At 42.3% G+C, this 21,352-nt stretch overlaps 1 long non-coding RNA gene across 2 annotated transcripts in view; it reads left to right on the top strand.

Moving 5' to 3' along the window:
- Positions 1 to 42: 42 nt before the first annotated feature.
- The window catches only part of LOC119501462, a 117,904-nt gene continuing 96,594 nt past the window's right edge, over positions 43 to 21,352 (top strand). For both annotated transcript variants that reach the window (XR_005209828.1, XR_005209829.1), the window contains exons 1-3: positions 43 to 102; positions 3,372 to 3,374; positions 4,224 to 4,298. This is a non-coding gene — a long non-coding RNA (uncharacterized LOC119501462). The remainder of the gene's footprint in view (positions 103 to 3,371; positions 3,375 to 4,223; positions 4,299 to 21,352) is intronic.

Genomic DNA, 21,352 nt, shown 5'->3' with positions numbered 1-21,352 from the left:
TAATGCTAATGTACCGAGTATATTAACAAAGTATTTGATTCGCAGGTGTCAGGTGTCAAGTGCCAACACAAAAAGCTGGAAGAAAAGAAGACTAATAACTCTGTAAGTCACCAATTTAGCTAATCAACGCCAGAATAAACATGTTAACAGTTTTTCTTGTTAGCGCATTTTTTGACGGAATTGCAACAGAATTGCGTTGCTAGGCAACAGCTTGGGTCCATGTGTACTTCCTGTCAGCTGATGTTATTCACGTGCACTGCAACCAGGAAGAAACTGTGACACATTTAGAATGTTTACATTTAAATCTGTGTCAAGGGTCTAAATATTGTATATTTGTGACATCATGAATGGGCAGAAACCCGGACAGCTTGTTTCAAATGCAGAGTTTCTGAATACGGGCTGTGTGTGTTTCCCTGTGGATTGAGTGTTTCCATACTTTCACAGTATTTATATAGGACTTAAGCCTGCTTTATAATAAAAAAACATGAAATCTCACTTTTTTATAATATGGGACCTTTAAGTATTGGCCTATGCTACATCCACCCCCCATGTTCTTACTCAGTGGTGGAAGACGTACTCAGGTGTTTTACCTAAGTAAAAGTACTAATAGCATAACCCCAGTGTAGAAATACTCTTTTAAAAGTAAAAGTCCTGCATTCAAAACTTTACTTAAGTAAAAGTACAAAAGTATTAGCATCAAAATAGTAAAAAGTAAAAGTACTCATCATGCAGAATGGCCCATTTCAGAATAATGTATATTACTGGATTATAATTAGTGATGCATTAATGTGTTCATCATTTTAATGTTGCATCTGGTAAAGGTGGAGCTAATTTTAATTATTGTATATACTGCTGGGTAACTTAACCTATAATAATACATCATAATTTATTAGTTTATTTGTAGTTTCCATTATGAATCTAAATCTACAAAGTAACCAGTAACTACAGTTATCAAATAAATGTAGTGGAGTAAAAAGTACAATATTTGCCTCTGTAATGTAGTGGAGTTGGAGTATAAAGTAGCATAAAATAGAAATACTCAAGTAAAGTACAGGTACCTCAAAATTGCACATAAGTACACTACTTGAGTAAATATACTTAGTTACAATCCACCACTTTCTACCTTTCTACTGTGCTGTCCTCACCGTTAGCTGGTATATTTTGTCTTCCCCTGTCTCTTTACCAAATAACCACATATAGCCACCTCTTCCCATTGCCCCTCACTGATGTCTACCTGTTCCCCATTAAGAACTTTTGGTACCTACTTTGCCCACTGTATAAAATATACGCTACACTACAGCTTGTAGTCTATGAACACAGGTCTTGTCAACTGTCCATCTGACTGAAAATGGCTGTGATAACTTTGGCTTGTTAAATTAATTTTAGCAGCCAAAATTCCAATCAGAGCTAAAAGCTGAGTGTTGGCAGTCACATAACGTGCCCTGGGATACTGCCACAAATCCCAAAGTTCTTGATTGAAAATTAATGTTCGATTGTCCCACAGTTAACAGAAGTACTTGTGCACTCAGTCGTAGGTTTTGAGCACGAGGCATGCCAGTAGTCTAATTGAAATTCTGATTTCAAAATAATCAGCTATTCTTTTTTAAATTCAGTGGGCAGCTGGCAATCACGCAGCCTTTTGGCAGAACATAATCATCACAACATAGCAAAATGCTGGAAAAACTACTTGTTTCCACCATGTAATGAATTGAATTTGTTTGATTGTAAACCTCTGAGAAGGTCGTCGCAATGCATCATCGGCACTGAGTTAAAGGAATGGTAGAGGTATAAGTTTTATGATTGCATTTATTTTTTACCGTGCACCTCTAACTTTTTCATCTCTGGGGTCGTTGCCTGTGCAAATGGAGGCACAGATGACATACAGACGTTTTGTTTCCATTGACATCCCATCGTGACTTTTTGCTTTTCGGCCACTGGGTGGAAGTAGAGGACACAGATTTGTTTACTCCTCTCTCGTGATAGAGACAGAGGATATCCAGTCTTGGATTCAGTTGCATGACAGTAGTTTGGAGCTTATTTAGTATGTGATTCATTGCAAATTGCTCCATGCATGTGCATCAGACTCCCGTTTATTAAAGTGTAGTTGTAAGCAGAGCTGTGGAGCAAGAAAAATGCCCTGCCAGCTGTTTGTTCGTCCTCTTTCATTTGACACTGGGACAACACCTCCCAGCTGTTTGAATACATTAAACAATTGTTTCCATGTGAATGGCTTGATCCTGCTTCCAGAAAGCACTTTGAGCAAGGGGGTTATTATTTACCCCCCCACATTGACACACACACACACACACACCCCGCAACCCCCTAGTTATACCCCGAACACACACATGCCCACACACACGCTCCCCTTCCCACTGCTCCTACATAATGGCTTCACACGTCGCTGGCCTTGCAGTAATGAAGTGTGAAGCTTCTGTGACGCCACGGGGAAGCTACCGCGTGGAACTGTACTCTCTATTTTAGTGCACCACCTTCAATTCCTTACAGCCCAGATACACATTTGCACACACATTTAGCCCTCTTTGTATTTTCTACAGGCACAATTCAAACTAACTTTCATCAAACACCCTAAAACAATTGTGAAACCAGACTGATAAGTTGGTGCACCATGCTCAGGACTTCTACTTTTGTGCTAATAGTGCTTTGCAGATGGTTTTGCTTGCTTTTGAGGTGCTGATTGACATGAATGTCCCTCAATGAATTTGAAGGTGCAACTCAATGCTGCAAAGAACTAGTTAATTGCAGTGTGCAAAAAGAGTAATAAACTCTTGCAGGCTGTTCTCATACACCATTTGTAGCTATATGTATGAGAATGTACGAGTAATGCACTGTAATTCATATATATCCCACAAAATCAATTTATATGTAATCCACATAATCGCAAACCAGGAAGTATAAAGTGCGACAAATGCGACGTAGGGAGGAGATCGAGGTGGATGGGTGGGTCAAAAAACACCGGGCCCAGGAGACCGGCGTGTCCCGTGTGAAACCAGAAATCAACGTTGATTTGTCACGCAACTTCTGTAGTTAAGTTACGCCACTTCCAGAGTTATTTTAACCCAAACCACAATCATATCCTAAACCTAACTAAGTAGTTTTGTTGCCTAAACTTAACTAAGTAGTTTTATCGTCTAAACCTAACTAAGTTCTTTCCAGTGACGACAGAAGTTTATTTTGAAAACACTGTAGGTATGTTACGAGTGGAAATTGACTTGTGTTGCTGCACATTTGTAGTAAAACGCATGAAAAATGAGTAATAACTATTCATAAGATATCATACGAGCCATTGTCTGAGGATACGTTGACTCTTGGAAAAACATTTTTACTTGTTTCAAAGTAAAAAAAATTGGAAGTAGGTCTTCAAAGTTGCAGTTTCATTGATGTCCGTCGGCGCTCGCTTGCCTTGTATTATTACAGGCAGTACAAGTGCATTAATTTCACGTATACTAACTGCCAAAATATTGCCCTGTTAACAGAGTGGTGTGCAAGTTTTAGGGAAAGTGCCATTACAACAGGCTGGCGTATAGTCATATTTCAAGCTGAGGGGCCCAGGGTCGATGCATAATGCCATTGCCTCTCTCTTAGTACTGCATAGCTTTAGGACGCCTGTCCTATTTATATTGAGGGGCTGTGGATTGATGCGAAATGACGAGGGCCGCGAGGCTGCTGAGTGGGTGGGCATCCACATGCTCCGCTCCACAGGCAACCCTTTCCTTCTATACACACACACACACACACACACACACACAGATACACACTTGTCTTCATGTCCCAATGCCACCAGCCTTAGAAAAGCCCTACAGTCTCAATGTGCAATGTCCTCTCTCTGTCAACATATCCTCTATCCCAACGTTAATGTGACAGAATATAACCACCAGAGCCCAGAACAACCAGGCAGTGCAGAGCAATGAAAAACAGCATGTGTAACAGGCATGTTTCCTCATCTTCTCTAGCAGTTTGCCTCCTCATCACATCACAGCTCCAAGTTTAACATGATGGTAATTCCATTGAATAAGCCTGTTAAATAGTTTGATATGTGGTAGTGCTGAGACCTGGATTCACATGTACAACATCTCATCACAACATGTTACATTAGAGGACATAATTACAAGTGAAATCAAATTAATGGCATTGTTACAGCAATGTAATATTTCACTAAATAGAAGTTATGGTACCATTAATGTGATTCATTTTCATCATTTCAGAGTGGACAGTAGAAGACGTCAGCGATCCAACCTGTGAGACATGACGGACGCCAGGCGAGAGACAAGCCACTAACAGTAATTACGACCACCACACAACATAATGATTCTAATAATATTAATACGTGATGTTGTATTTCTTTTTGTTCACTGTAAATGTGTTGTACATCTGTTCTTCTATTTTTATTCCCTTCTAACAACTCACTTTCTCACACACATACATACTGTACACACACTCTTACTCTGGCTCTCACACACTGACTCTTCTTTTGCCCCCCTCCCACCCACACACACTCTTTGACAGACATACAAACTCTATCTTTCCGTGGTTAGTAGAGAGAAGTAATAAGAGAAGTGAGAGAGAAAGCGAGTAGCCCAGTAAAGTCAGCGGACTTAAGTAATGTTTGACTCCTTCTGTCCATCCATCAGTGTCAGATTGCCATTATTAAACATTGCTGATTGCTTATTGATTTGGCAAGACAACATTAAGGATATCAAATCTTGGTTGCCAAGATTGTCTCACCACATTTACTGTGTGCAGGGCTCGCTGATTTCATGTTCCCTTTGTTTATGGTTCACCAGAGCTACAAATGGAAGCATAACTGTTAATAGGATTCAGTGGCGGTAGAAGTACTCAGGCCCTTTTATTAGAGGCGCTCTACACGACATCCAGAGCATTAATATAGCAGCAAACAACTATTTGCTATGTAAAGATATAGAGGAGTAATGTCTACCTGAGCAGAGAATGAAGTCACTCTCCCTCTGTGTGTGTTGTAATCTGAGCTTCTCCTCGCTTTGTTGCCATAGCCGGGCCGGCTGCGTGTGCTTTTAGTGCACGTTCGTCAGGGCTGGGAATCAGTACTCGATACCTTTACGGTATCGACTGAAATAACCCAGTACCAAGTAGTATTGAATCTTATCCTGTCAAATGATACTTGCGTTCGATCCTTTTTGTTCCCAGATCTAGTAACAAATGACTAAAGTGTTTGTATGGTTTTGCTTGCGGCTAATCACCGAAAGCGATGTGTGATTGTCCCGCTACCGCAGCAACTACAACCCATACAGTCTGTGGCGTGGTGGAGTCGAGCGCGGTGTATTTGACGGAGTTGGCAGTTCAGCGTGCCGAGATGCCACCAAACGTTTGAAAGTATGTCTGTACTACATGCCTGTGGCGTCTCATAGAAATGCTGTGTTGGTGGCATTTTACGCAACTGAATGCTTCCATTCACTTGATGGGTATCAAATGAAGTAGAAAAGGACCTGTGATTGGCCAGTTAGATTTTTTAAAGCCTGAAAACAGAGCCATGAGGAGGTGCAGAAGTCTAGTTATCTCTCAGAACACTTGAATTACAATATGCTGAAAGGTTATAATGGATTTTTTGCCCACTGATACATAATTTTATCTATAAAATGTCATAACATTTAAATAATACTTGACCAGGTGCAAAACTGCTTTCTGTAAAAGGTTGCAAACCAAAAAGGTTGAGAACCACTGTTTTAATCTTTAACAATGTAGCCTATTGTATATGTCTTTTAAAGTAAAATCTTAATCTGAAAAGTAACTAGTAACTAGCTGTCAAATAAATGACGTACAATATATCCCCCGAATGTAATTAAAAAAAAAAAAATTATATAGTTTCATAGCATTATATGACAAAATAGAATAAAGAAAATTAAAATAAAATGATTTTAAAAAAGTGTGAATATTCAGGTACAGTACCTCAAATTTGCAATTAAGTACAGTACTTGAGTAAATGTACTAAGTTACTTTGCCCTATTTTCGGTTCAGGGATGCTGTCAAGTCATTTCAATTAAAAAGTTTAAGCACAAGTAAAGATATGAGTCAGTGGTGTTGAGGCCAAATAGCTGATTCGTGTTGATTTTCTCTTGTGCAATCTGAAGTTACCAGATTTGTGACTCAAGTCTAACACCTCTGATGGATAAAGAGGAGTCATCAAATTAAAGCTGTTTTGTTTGACTTGTTTAATGATCTGTGCAGGACTGCTTGGATTTCAACTTCAGTGGCTGCTCAGCAGCGATGCGTGCTGGTTCATCAGTTTGCTGGAGCCCAGTGACTGTGTGTCTCTTTGGAGGAGAAAAATTAACTTGAGCTGATAGCAGAGGGAATAATCTGGTTATGCGTAATGAGGGCTCTTATTAGTAGTTAATGCATCTATCAGGTTGAGTGTGCTGGTGGTGGACTTCCCACATCTCCCTCTCAGGAGGCATGGTGCTTTCACTCCGCTCATCTCGCTTTTTAGTCTGAATCGTAGGCAATTAAAACCCTGCCATGTGAATGTGGAGAAAAGGTAATGAATATGGAACACTAACGCGGGGAAGTCCGCGGAGACCGCTCGTCGAGTTCTGAGGGTTCCTTTCTCCAAATCATCGGGAAGCACAAAGACCATTTGACAGCGTTTTTTTTCTCTCTGTGTGCGTGTGACTCCCCAAATGGTGGCCCAGAGGTTTTAAAAATGCGAAGCCCATTCTTTCCAGGTTGTTGAACTTCCGTGACCTCTGGCGGCGCTGAGAAACTTTTTGTCGTGGGTTTGGCGCCCTGCCTGGCTGGCCGTGCCAGCTCTCGCCGCTTGTGAGCAGAGCAGAGGAGTGATGGGTAGGGTGGCTGAGTGGATGCGTCTAGACAGCCAAGTGGAGGAGGGCAAATATTTAGCCATGCCACTTGGGGAGGGGATCCAGGCCTCCTCCCCCTGCTAAAGCATGCCTCTTAGCCCCAGAATCAGGCCATGTCTCCTTCCCGCTCCCTGCGCTGCTTCACACTCTGTATTCAGGGTCACGGATCTCATTTCTTGGTTAATATTTCAAGCTGGCCACAGATGGGGAATTAAATTGAAGACCTGGCTTGGTACGGGGCATAAAGGATGGATTTTGGGGGCTTCTCTGAGAGATGATATGAAAAGGAAATGGATGCTGTAGATTTAGCTGTACTTAGGCTACTTTTAAGGGTCTGTGTAAATGAATGCATGAAACGCTGACTGAGTTGTCTGCTTACTGACAGCGGAAACAACCCCCACAGCCATCTTATTATCCACTGTGACACATCAGTCACCTCATTTTAAAATGACTGTTATTTTGCTGTTGATGGCTGAATGCAATTCCCCCCCCCCTCTCTCCCGTACAAAACAGTGTCAGGCTGATGTTTGACAGTATAGGTGTTTACATGCACGCTCCAATATATCCCAATATTTCTCCAAATGCACTGAAGCAAATTCCCATGGATTTTCTCCCCGCCTATGCCGCATTTGAATAAATCCGTAATCAGATGAATTGCTGTCAGATGACTGCCTAACAAGGCTACTCAAATCAGGGTAAATATTGACAGCACATGACAGTTTATGGTTGCCACGCTGACAACAATACACGTCCTCCCATCGCTGTTCTGGCAGGACGGCGACACAGAGGGGAGAGTAAAAGTTGGAGTGAGAGAGAGAGAGAGAGATGGAGAGCAGTCCGGCGAGGCTTAAGCTCAGTTGTTCATGCTGCTCGTTGGTCGGTGCTGCAGACTGGCGCTGGTGTCGCGTCTGCTGACGGGCTGAGTCCACCCTGCTCTGCTGGTAGCCGTCACTCACTCCCACATCAGACAGCGCGGCGCAGCCTCACGCCACCTGTGTCTGCACGATGATCTGTCTCTCTGGCCCTCTATTCTTCATCTGGTCCCTCTTGCTCAGAGCCAATGAGAAGAGCTGCTTTTTGTTCTGGTGGGAGAGAGCTCAACACACTCTTGCATGTTGAAGAGGAAATCCATCAAACGGTCTTTTCTCTAACCATCAGGAGCCATCAAGCAGCGCTGAAACCAGCAGTTGATTAATCAATAGTCTGATCTGCAGAAAATTTACTTGCAACAGTTTTGATGATAGATTAATCATTAAGGTAATTTATCAAGTGAAAGTGCTTCCTCTGTCATATCATTGACTACGTTTACATGCACACTAATATTCCACTGTTATTCCAAATATGACAATATTCAGAATTTGATATGGGTATATATAAACAGCATATTCCGTTTGGATATTCTGAATTAGGCCTTATTCCGAATGGAGCATTTTCCGATTAAGACATGTGGGTATGTACTGCACATACGTCTCAGTTGGGTTTTTTACAGCAGTTCGCGACACACTGGCTCTTGCCTGTTTACGGACAGCTCTGTGCGTTGTACACAAACAAAAGAAAAGCCCATATTTCTGATCGGAAGGAGAAACACACCTACTTTTAAACTTTACGAAAGACTTGGATATCAACAGGTTTTTGGATATGCGCAAATATTGCAATGTTGCAATGCAATGTTTGTGGTTGAATCCCGTGTTCCCAAGACGTGTGCCGGATAGAGAGCTCCACCAATTAACATCTCAGCAGATCATTTGTAACATACTGTACCTAAACTGACCCCTCACTAACCTTATATCTTACAATAGCAATTTTATTTTTGGTATTCATCCTGAGACGAAGGGCCACCTGCTAAATCTAATATACGGCAGAAAATTTCAGCTGAGAATCTTCAATTAATATTTACCTTAAAATAAAACTTTTAAATATACAATTATTTTCTGTGAGCTCTTGACAGAATTATAAATTCTATATCACCACCAATCTCATCCTGTTTTTACCAAATTTGGGCTGCAATCATCACAACAAAACTCCTGATGGGACTGGATGATGACATTTGTCTTCCCTTCTCTCTTCTAGAGCGCATTTCTGCACAATTGGGGAATTTCCAATCAGGGATGGGTCATCATTTAAAATTTTTCGAATGGTCATTAAATTATAAAAAAATTAATAGTTTACGCGACTATTGTCTTATCTTACCGTCGCAGCCTCCACCGTCTGGTAGTAACATTACTATCAGGCGGCGGTAAAATATGTATGGCATGTTCAGTTTAGCTCTTTTCTGTCGGCCCAGCTGTGTGTGTGTGTGTGTGTGTGTCTGTGTGTGTGCCCAAGAGTTCAGCTGGAGATCAGCCGGTCAAGTGTTAGAGCATCGTAAAACACACTTCATTCAAACTTGACAGAAACAAAATAAAACTCACCAAAAACATCTTGGTTAGTCTCTCCACTGTTCCAACAATTTGGTCAAAATAAACCCTTAATTCATCGAGTTAGATTTAAAGGTGTACCGGCTCTACACACCGTTTTCCTCTGATTTTGTTGTCTCTCTCCACGGAGCAGCTGCGGGAGGGCGTGGGCGACCTTCGAAGAATGATTGAATGGTTCCCAGGGATTATCGAATGGTATTTTTTGCTTGAAATCCCTATTTTCAAAATGATACACCGGCCTGATCTCAAACACTGCATACAAATGTGTGGATCCCACCGTCGTGACTTATTGAAAGCATTAGTGTCACTTTCATGTAAACCTCGTAGGGCTCACCCATCTGTCTGTCTGTGCTGTTACAGTGTGTGTCATCAGAGTCTACAACTGCAAATTACAGCTTATTAGTACCAATACCAGCAGTGACAACATTTATCAGGGAAAACATCTCCCACTCTCCCTAATTGTCCCCCTCTGGGCCCACTGTTATGTGGACCGGTATCGACGGCCAGCCAGTCATTAGGACATCACACTTGAGCTGACGAGCAGCGAATTCAGGGGACATGTCCGCCCCGATTGGTTAATTTGATGTGAGTAGACTGACACCACGTCTGGAGCCGATGAGGTATTTATAGTCTGGGTGATGAGATCCAGACACCCACCGTTAGTTCGTGCGCTTCTGTTCGTGAACCCCCGATAGAGCGCTGCCCACTGGGGGCCGGTGGCGAAAGCGAGGCGGCCCGGGATATGAATAGCTGGCGGGGAACAGCGTGCCGGAGGTGGAAAGGGCAGTGAAGTTTATATGTCAAAGAACAAGAGCGAGGAGCTGATATTCAAGTGTATCTGTCAGTCTCTGCTGGCTTATATGAGAGTGAGTGACAAAGGGCGCAAGTCAGCCCGGCCTGCCTGAGCTGTTTTGTCTCTTCTCAACAATGGGATCTTGTCTGGTACAGATACGTTGCCTGTCTGTCAGTTTTCCTCACTGATATTTTGTCACTTTTGTCTGTGCGGTCAGCGCTGCGTGCGGCCGGCTCATCGTGCACCTTCACATGAATGCCTGTGTGTGTTTCTGTTGTCAGATTGTGATCTCCAGTCAGGTAGAATTGTCCCTGCTGCTGCCCCTCGTTCATGGCGATACCTCCATCCTGCCACCTTCCACTTCACGCTGCTAACATCCTCAGGGAGTGACAGATAGAAATCAGAGCCTAAGCCGGGCTTTCAGCAGATCAGCACCTGCTCAATGCTGCGATTTTTAAAAAGGGCTTCGCCTCTCAACTCCGAGACACCTCCCAGCCTACAGACCCTGTTCTTAAGTTTCTTACTACTGTAGGATCGCACACTAAAGTTGCCTCCGGTGTCCACAGATTTGTCTCTTTCACCCTCGACCAGGAGCTCACATCCCATCATTTTCCACACCGAAGGACCATGCAAGTAAATCATGTTTTTTATCCCAATTGTTTTTGGTGATCAAACCCAACTTTTCTTTCCTGCCAATTAAAAGGCTTTGATGTCTATCTGTGCGATGGCTGGGGCTGGAGAAGCATCTCTCTTCTGCTGCCTCTTGGCTACCAAAGGCCAGACTTGTGCTGGCACAAGATAATCTCCAGTTCTCACACAAACAAGATAAAAAAAAAAAAATGAGAGAAGGATTTACTCCCATCCTGCCTGTCAGGCAACCCACTGAAGACAGGGGAATTATTTTGGCAGCAACACTAATGTGGTGACGGTTGTTGTTTCCTAAACTGATTTCCTTAATCCGCCACTTGTTCCACGCTTTGTAAACATGGGGGGGCTTGATTTTGTAATCTGGGAGGTCCCATTGACGCACAGACACACATTCACACGCACACCAACAACTTGTCCCTCTAACCCCATCCTCGTCAGCCGCTGCCCTAATTAGTCAGAATTAAGACGAATGCCTGGGCCTCCCACGATCAATTGGTATCGAGCGGACCTTCGCTCGCCCCTGCCTGGGGGCCTCTCTCGGCCGGCAGATCATTTATATCAATCGCTTTTGTTTTTCTTTCCTTCCCCCCTTCCCATTCTTCCGCACACCAAGTGCAAGGTTCGGTCTATTGGTTGGCGAGCAGAATGGACGGCAGGCAAAATGGCAAAAGCCTGGCACAGTAACCGCTACAGTTGTATTGATGTCACAGGGACGCATTCTTCGAGAATACTCAGGGACACTTACGCCTGTCACAAGAATATGTGTGTTATTATATCCATTTGTGGGCGAGAGCTCGAGCATGTGTTCAGTGCTTTTTATGCCGTCTCCTTTCACTAACAAGCTCACCCTTTAGAAGCAGGAGTCCCTCTTCGCTGCCCTTTGCTCTTCTTGTTGCCCTTCTCTCTCTTGCTCTGCCTTTATTACTTGTTATTCTGGCTGAGGAGACGCTGGTCCATGCTTTTACTGATTTAGACCATTTGGATCAAGATAATAATCAGTAAAAATCGGCTGCTTATGTTACCTCCTTATTCTTTACCCACCCACGTTCTCTCTTTGTCGTTACTCGAGTCTTGAAACTAGTGGAGATCAAAGGACGGGAGGGACACTTGAGATAATAGATAGATAAAACACACTGCAAACCACAAGTGAAGGCATCAACCCGCATTGATTATTTTTGCAATAGAAGGAACCTGCTCGACTCGTAGCTTTGTCTTGCAAAGTTCAGCCGCTTTGACCTGCATCGCTGCTCGTGGCTGGATAACAGAGTCAAGTGAAATTCAGTGACTTACCGTTTTCAAGCCCAAATGTCTGTATGCCGGGTCAGGTCGATGGAAGATAGCGTTTTTATTTTTAGATGGATTTCTAAACCATTGTTTACTGGCAGGCATTATTTCTTTGTTTCTGCTGTAACCTGCTTTCCATTTCTTGTTTTTTTTCTACTCAATACCTGCAAATGTTACACACAATACCAGTGGAATTAGTGTGCTGTTCCTGTATTATTCTTAGGTCTACTCAGACACAGAACCTCAGGGGAATTTCATTTAAAGGACAAATTAAATAGAGACGAGGAAAGGGTACAAAAAGCACCCGTTTATTAGTTCCTTTCTCCAAGGTTAATGGTACAGTAGTGGACTGCCACTTACAGTGCAACAGACAGATGGATCCAGTTTGTCCTCTGTGTGTGTGCGTCTCGAGGGGTCACTGAGTGTGTACTTTGGTGTTACTATATGCTAGTAGTACATGAGAGTGTTAGATACTGACTGCTTCTACGCTGGAGGCGAGCTCAATCCTCTCAGGTCAGCTGCCTCTTCATGTTGCATGCTTTGTGTGCGTGCCTGGCGTATTTGTGATGTTGCATAGACCAGTGATGGCAGTACTGCATGTATGTGGGCGCCAAGCTTGGATAGTACACCACAGCACGTTAGCCATCCATGAGTTGGCAACTGGCTGCTTGGTTATTGGTGTGTAGTGTAGCGGTATGCCTTTGGTGTGATCCGCTTGGAGTTCAGTCCAGAGGAGTGAACCTTGGCTAACTGACTTGAGCTACGTAGGGAAGCTGAGATGAACCTGCAGGCTGCAGTCTAAGCTCATGTGCACCAAGTGTGGCAGTGCCAGAGTGTCTGCATGTGCATGCATGTGTTGTTTGAAGCGACTGAGTGTATGGCTGTGTTTGAAATTGCGTACTAACATACTATTCATACACTGTAGTATGTAGTATGTGGATTTTGTATAATGAAAAATGCCTGGATGTATACTAGATTAGCAAAAATTGTTATATGAGACGTGAGCTAACTGTACGTACTCGACTGCCCCACAATGCATTGCGTCTGGGTGCCTTGAGACCGTCCGTCAGTCTTGTGAGATTTTGATTTAGACTAAAAGCTGTTAGTATGCTACTTTATAAAGTTTTGATATGTTTTCATGTGAGAAAATAACTATCTAGATTCCCAATATGTGGTCAGTTTATCCAGGTAACGTCTGTTTGGATATTTGCTGCAATGTTTTCAGAGATGTGACGGAGCCGCTGGCGGGGTGCCTTGAGACCGGCCCGGCCTTCACTTACTTCAGTATGAACAGTCTGCTGGAAAAAAACATACTTAATTGTTCATTTAGTAGCAGTGGGCAACCTCCGGGCCTGAAAAGTGAAGTTATGTGGAAGTGCCTTAAACTTGCATTTTTTCCAGTGGCCTCTGGTTGCTAAAAGAAGTCTGATTGTATAGAAGTCTATGAGAAAATGACCCTACTGCTCACTTGATTTATTACCTCAGTAAACATTGTAAACATGAATTTATGGTCTCAATCGCTAGTTTCAAGTCTTCTTCAATACAGCATGATGTTCATTTAGTAAATTATGGTCCCATTTAGAGTCAAATAGACCATAAAGCAGGGTATGCTTTAGGGCGTGGCTACCTTGTGATTGACAGGTCACTACCACGGCGTTGTGCGGTCTTGGTGTCGTTGTAGAACTTTAACACTTTCACAGTGTGTTTTCAGTATGTGGAAGTCAATTGTAACATTTTGTCACCTAAAAATGTCGTATTCAGCGTTCGGTTGTACTTAACTCCCCCTTTCGTGTCACTTCTGTTTGTAAAAAAACAAGATGACGATGGCCAAAAACCAAGAAGGCCAAAATGTTGATCTCGAAGCTTCAAAGCGTCAGTCCACAATGGTTGACGTCACGGTGACTATGTCCACTTTTTATAGTCTGTGTTTTTTATTTGGGCACTCTGAGTCTGACTCATCCCAAAGGCCCAGGCTGTCCTGGCAATAGACCCTCCGTGTCATTCTCACATACTCTGTTGTTCTCTCAGTTTCGTTGCCACCTGCTATTTCGAGACGAGGGCTGACAGACTTCAACTCTGCCTTCTCATTTCCTTCAGATGCTGCTAGAGAGAGAGCCCTCATCTGTACAAACACAACCCCTGCTCTGTATCGCTACTTTGAACTCAGGGTCATTGGGGATATAAAAGACAGAAAGATAAACGCAGAGAGGGAGGAGGGGAGTAGCTCTATAGCGTCTTCATGGATTAATGGGAGGGAAAGCGGGACTATTAATCCTCCTTTCTCACTCTGCACTGTGGAGTATAGGATATGATGGAGACAAAGTGCCATGTAAATATTAACCAGTGTATCCTTTAACAATTGTGCCCATTCACCTATATTTTCTGCTTATTATCAGGTCTATAATGAGTCACAGAGGAGAAACACACCCTCCTGCTCTTCCTGTTTGTGTGTAAATGTGTTTGATTGGGTGGGATGGCTGGCAGCCACTTCTGTATTTCTGCCTAATTTGCCATTGTGAATACTATTTAGTTAAGTGGCCGAAGTTTGTTTTGCTCCCCAACTCCCTGCTGCGCTAGCATTACACCACTCAGGCTATACAATCAGAGAGAGATACAGGGATTTAAAGGAACAGGGACTGCAGTATCATGTTTTAAGTGAGGAGCACACCAAGTTTTGCTGATGAAGAGGGATGTGGTGAAGGGAAACGAATGCCCGGGCCCAGAAGTGTTGTACCAGTCTGAGAGATGGCCCCCCTGCGGTGGAGAGTCAACTGTGGCTAGCCTGAACTCCTGCCAAGCTCACTGGCTGTTTGAGTTGTTGCAGATGGCACAGACTGTAGCACTGATGTGGCAGGGTACACATTATGGAAGGTGAGAGAAACCGATATGCAATAATATTCATCCTTCACGTGTCCTCCAGATGAAGCTTTTCGGAGGCTGTGCTGTTGATCAGTTTACCCCTCAAGAAATGAGAACACCAAAATCAGCCATGATGTGTGCTGGGTAGATTTTGGCTCTGGTGCCCCACGTCAGCAAAACCACCAAATGATAAGGACTTATTTATGATGTGGTCCGAAGTTGTGTATGACATTTAGACAAATATTGCATAATATAACATACATACAGTGTTTCCCACATATAGACTTTACTCGGGTGGGGCGCTCAGGTATATTAACGCCTGCCAAAGTATATTTGCCGTCCCATTTTATCATTTTTTGATCAACATTTTTTTATCCGTCAGAGAGAACGACTCCATCCACGATCGAATAACCAGTGCCCAATCTCCACTCACTCTACCCGTCCCATACCTGTTTGTTCTGCTGAGAAGGGTCTGCCGACAATCACACATGCTCTGCAAAGAAACACAGAGAAGAAGACGGCTGGCACCTCAAATACAATCAAATTCTTTGCCCAACCCTGATACAAAGAATAGGGTCTGCATTTGACTATTCGTTTCTTGTTGTTTCCTTTCTCATATAGACTGATCTGGCAATCCGATAATCCATTGGCATGAGTTTCAGTGATGATTTCAACCACATTAACATAGTCAAATGCGGCCTGCCACAATTTCATAGTGAACGGAAAATATTTTTACACTTCTCAACCGGCGGTGTCCTCACAGTCTGCCCAGGGGATTCAACTCGGTTGGTTAGGAACAGCTGCTTGGTGCAGGATCCCCTCGTGGGACCTTTGCCCGGTGCTGGCTGGCCCTCGCCGGGTGCATTTCCTTCGTGGCCATGAGCCACGACCAGCTCTGAAGCCACGACCAGCTCTGAAGTTGGCTTGGGGCTCAGGCTGTGAGCTTTAAAGCACACCTCGCCCAAACCTCGCCGCTTCCTGATGCGCTGGACTTAATGCTCTCTGTTTATGATTATATTGTTTACTAGAGCACAAAGTTCTTCATAGATCTAGCATCTTAAAAAAAACAAAAAACAACGGCTCGACTTGAAGAATTTCAGGTCGACTGAGGGTGTAACCGTCAGGTGATTCAACCCTCCGACTTTCAGGGGTCAGCCCTACTGCTTCTCCTGTTTCACTGTGAATGTTATATGTGATGACTCAGAGCTAACAATCTCAAAAGTATGTCTGCCCACAAAAACAAACTTAATTACATCCACTATTGACTCTATTCTACAAACAACAGCTCTTTATTTTCTAAAATTTTGTCTTCTTAGTTTGGATAATATAAGTTTCCTATCATAACCTACTTTCCCGGAGCATTAAAGTGAACAATAACCAGAGATGTGTGGAAGATTTTGGTCACTGTTTTCTCAGCACACATTAGACTCTTCACCCAAAAACTTGGTATATCTATATTAACATTGTGCCAGTGGGTCTTTGCCTCTGAGGATGGTGAAGTGGCTGTATCTCAGTGTATATTACTGTGAAACTTCTACATACTGGACCCAGATGCAACAGTCAACAGTCTGGTTTCAGTCCTCCTACCTGATGAATCTGCTCACCAACTGAAAGTGCAGCATATCCAGAGAGAAAGAAGCAGGAGACAGCCTGTTCCCCTCTGCTTCATGATGCATTCACAACCAGAACATGTTGTTTTGAGATCCACATGACAGTTTCTTGTTAGCCTAGATCCTGAATAATCAGTTGTTGCCGGGGCTCCCAGCAGCGGCAGACTGCGGGGCCACAGAGACATGCCCAGGGATCCTTTAGGGGCCCCGGCTGGGGGGATGAGGGTGCTGTTTGACTGCTGCGTCTGTCTATCAGGAGATTTGTGTGCCGGCTCGGGGCACAGAGCGGAGACAGTGTCAGGGCGATACCCTTGACGGTGATGTGATTGAGTAGACAGCGGCGACCCGCTCCTTTCTTTACCCGCCACCCATCTCTTTCCCCTTACATCTGCACCCACTGCTCCTTACACAACAGCTCCGCCAGAGTGAGCGATCACTTAAAACAGCGCTGGTTATTATACCTAAGCACATCCTAGTAATTTATGCATGATTGCCTGGCAATCTGAGGCAATTCATCATCCTCTTTCCTATCTTTCTTTTTTTAATCTGTTGGTGTCTTGTTCCTCTGGACTTTAATCTATAGGGCTATTAAGAATGCCTGTGTAATAATGGCTCTGCTCAGGTGACCGCATGACTTTGGCGGCGTCATTGCCGTGCGGGTTTGGGATCCTGGAGGACTGCAGGCAGCGAAAGCTTAGCTTAGCTTTTTTAAAGCTAAGAAGCTGTTAAGACCAGCTGTTGTTTTGTTAGAGCGAGACCTTCCCTCCTGTCAGTCAGACGGGATGAGCTTTGTCTGTGACTTTAATTTTTAAAATGTAAATGTATGCGCATACATGTCTGGTGTTCTGCCATTTATTCATGCTGGTGCATTTGTTGGGACTGGGCATTGATATGGACCTTATTGGTGATTATTTAATTGTGGTTACTGTAAATTTTAGCTTTTAGGAGAGACACCCCAGGCAAAAACATTGTTTTTCATGCACTGATCAATTTTGAGATTTTGGGTTATTTTGCATTAGATAATATCTAATTTACATATTTAAATATAAAATATCAGAAAACTTGTAACACAAAAAATAATTGTCTTAATGTAAGTAATCAACTGGGGAGGTTTCATGGTGATATCTAATAGTTATTCTTTTTACCCTATTCTTATGTAGTGTCTTGAAAAATGAATGGAATTTTACAGTACATATCTTTAATAGCCGTTTTCTTAAAATGAGTTTTTTCTCGTACGCTGAGGCATAAATCTCCACTTCAGCAGCACTTACATACACCAAACTTTCCAGTCTCATTCCCCTCTATATTCTGAATGTTTTTACAGATGGGTTTGTTCATATATCAATTATAGCCTGAGTTATAGAGCATTTCATTCCCAAAAACATGGTGACATTTTTTTTTATTATTTTCTGATTTATGGAGAGATATCCTAAATCGCCTCTGTAAAAACCTTTGACATTAATACAAAATGAAACAAGAATTTTGAAACTGGCTTTTTCCAATGTTCAGATTTCTGTTTTAGAAATGTATGCAAATGAGCCAGACAAAGGCTCATTTGTATTTTTAAACAGAAAATTTCAGAAAACTTGTAATTGAAAAAGTAGTTGCCTTAATATACGTAATCAACTGAGGAAGTTTCATGGTGATAGCTATTTCTTAAAGATGTGTACCCTATTCACCTGTAGTGCCTCCCCTTAAAGTGATATTATTATATTGTCCATTTTGCTCGCCTAAAATTGTCTTAATCAGCGTTTGGCTAAAATGCTGAACTTGAGGCTTTAAAACGGCAGTCCACAAACCAATGGGTGACTTCACGGTGACTACGTCAACTTCTTATAAACAGTCTATGATTGCAAGAAGGGTCTGCTGACAATATGTAAGAAATGGTTTAATTAGGATTATTTCTTTGTTGATTGTGATTTGACAGGATGTGGTGAAGCTGAGCTTCTCTAAAGTATGTTGCAGCATTTTCAGAATCGCCTTGACTGGCCCACTGGTAAGCACGTATATTACTGATTATCAATGACGATGACTGCATCGTTTGTGGAAGACAGTATGTTTACCGCTGTGTATGTTTGGTGAAGTTCAAATATATGGCATCAACACAGGGAGACTTTAGACTTTATTGTCCCACAAGGGGAAATTCTTTTCCACAGCCCTGTACTTGTCAGACACCAACACATACAACAGCACACAGTAACACAGTAACAGCAATACAACAGCGATAACAACAGAAAATGACGGACAGCAGTACACACTGTTGTTTAAGGCGGCTATGACTGCAGGTATCAAGCTTGAGCCAGGCCAGCTCATGTCTAATGCACAAACGTGTTTACTGCATGTCTTCATGCTTCTCTGTGTGTGTGAGAGACACACCAGGAAATATCCAGTGTGAGACAGAGGTGTTAACAGCAGCAGCACAGGCTGACCCTCCTGTTGTGGAGTTATCCATCTGTGACTTCAAGGCACGGCTAATGGATGCCGACCTTGCTCCATGTTCTCTATTGGTTCCATTCAGCATCTATCAACCCAGGGATGTATCTTGATTTACCCCGCTGTCCCTCTTTCACTTCCTGCTTGTAGAGCAGAGCAGCGGAGTGCACCTTGGCCCGTTGCAGGCCATTGTAATCTTCCTGGGCTCAGTGAAGGCTAAATTAAGAACTGAACAGCGTGAGCCAGACTGAGACAGCAGAAGACAGCAGCTCAGGAGACAACCGGACCACAGATAGTGACCCACGCTGGGCTTTATCACAATCTTTACCTAATTGGTCTGCTTTCAAGCTATTGTTTTCACAGTATGACATCAGTGAAATTACAGCCTGGAGCTCTATACTGAAGAAAATGCATTACTTGTTACTTAATTATTTTTTTTTTCAAGCATTACAAATATTTCCATCAAGCATGTTTTCTAGCCTAGCACCATCTGCAAGGTTGATGGTCATATTTGGAGGGAAATAAATAAGGAGTTGGGGATAATCATACCTTTTGGATCCTGAGATAGAGTTATAATTTCTTATACCGCTGTTAAAGGGATATTTTGACAATTTGGGAAATACGCTTATTCGCTTTCTGTCAGGGAGTTAGCAGAGAGGATTGATAACAGTCTCACTAACAGTCAGCATATAACCCTCATAAAATGATATTATTCCTGTTTAGGTATGAGTTGTTTTTTTTCACATGTCCACTCAGGTGGACAGTATGTATTTTAATTTTCAACTAAAGAAATATGTATTTAACAAACCTATGAATACAATGATATCCTATATGAAGACTATACAATAATCTATGTTTTTAATTCTATTAATTTTAACATATTCTAGGTTAATAGCCTGCTGTTCAATGCAATGCAAAAATGTTGAACCTGGTTCCTCAATCCCTCATTCAGCTCCTCGTTCTCGACTCCTCAGCCCCTCCCTACCTCCCACTGTTGAACTGTATATTGTTTCAATTAACATTTTCTACAAAAATAACAGAAAGATATTGTCAGAATATTGTTTTTGTTACAAAAACTGCATGTTACATTCTAATAACATAAATCAATTGATTTAAAGCCCCAAAAAAGTTACTGCAGATGAAGTATTTTCAAGGTAATAGTATTAATTGTAGTTGTAGCCAGCGATGCCTGATGTCCAGTTCAGTGGGCAGATGATTAATCGTCTTTTTCTCCCAACATAAAATCAATACTTGGAATTTTTAACAACTTTATTACTCCTTGTTGTTACTTGATGCTACCAAATGTTATTTACCTGTAAGGAAGGATTGGCAAGATATTTCTGAGCCGCTCAGCGTTTCTGGCCGTCCGGCGGCCAACTTGGTTTTGATGATTTTTGTGTTGCTCTTAGAACAGCTGGCCAGTGGTTAGCAGTGTAGAGCATGATGCATTAGAGTTCAGTGTAGTGGCTGATGTGCAACTATGCCATCAAAACCCATGCATTTACAAGAAAACAGCTTTTGCTGTCCACTAGGGCTGAACCAAATGCTTCAACCATTGCCATAGTAATCAACCTCAAAATCAATATTCTAATACTTTTTTAATTAAAAACAATATATATATATATAATTATGTAATAATAATGTATAAATCCCAAAATAGCCCATGAAATAAGGAATAATCCCACAACATTATTCATTATACATACTCAACATTAATTATTATTAATTATTCTCAGACGGATATCACTGTTTGTTGTGTGTAGAGGTGCGTCTGTGTACAGTAGTGGGGCAGCAGTAATCCTGAGACAGACAGATAGAATAAGATGTCAGCCTGCAGCGCCGCGCTGCTCTGCCAAGCTTCAAATACCTTCCAATATTTTGCACCGAAGCTTCGAAGCCCAAAAATGGTATTGGGGACAGCCTTACTGTCCTCTGTAGTGACCACTATGCGTGAAACAAGCTATAACATGTTAGTTATTTAACTTTAGAGGTTCTAGTAGGTGGATTTTGTTACAGTCGGACTAGCTGCTTTCCCGTTTCCATGCTTTATGTTAAGCTAAGCTTACTGGCTATAAGCTGTAACCTCATATCTAATGGACATATATAAGAGTGGTATCGATCTTTTCATCTAACTCTCCGCCAGAATGCGAATAACCGATTTTGCAAAATGTGGAACTATTTCTTTAAAGTGAAATAACAATTGTGCATTGTCATGTTACTCAGTGTATTTCCTCTTCTCTCTCTCTCTTATTCATCCCTTGTTCTGCTGTTGTTCTCTTCGATGTGTTTTGAGACTAAAATTGACCTCAATCATATTATTTGAAGTCAAATTTCTCGTTAGGGATTTGTGTGCTGACACAGATGGTTGGGGTTATGTTAAGAACACCCAGATGGTATTCAGAAAGATATGAGTCATATTTCAGTCGAAGTGTTACAGCACAGAGCTGCATCTTTCAG

This window comes from Sebastes umbrosus, chromosome 14, assembly GCF_015220745.1.
Source record: "Sebastes umbrosus isolate fSebUmb1 chromosome 14, fSebUmb1.pri, whole genome shotgun sequence".
NCBI classification, from domain to species: Eukaryota; Metazoa; Chordata; class Actinopteri; order Perciformes; family Sebastidae; genus Sebastes; species Sebastes umbrosus.
This window is presented reverse-complemented; position numbering and strand designations above follow the sequence as displayed.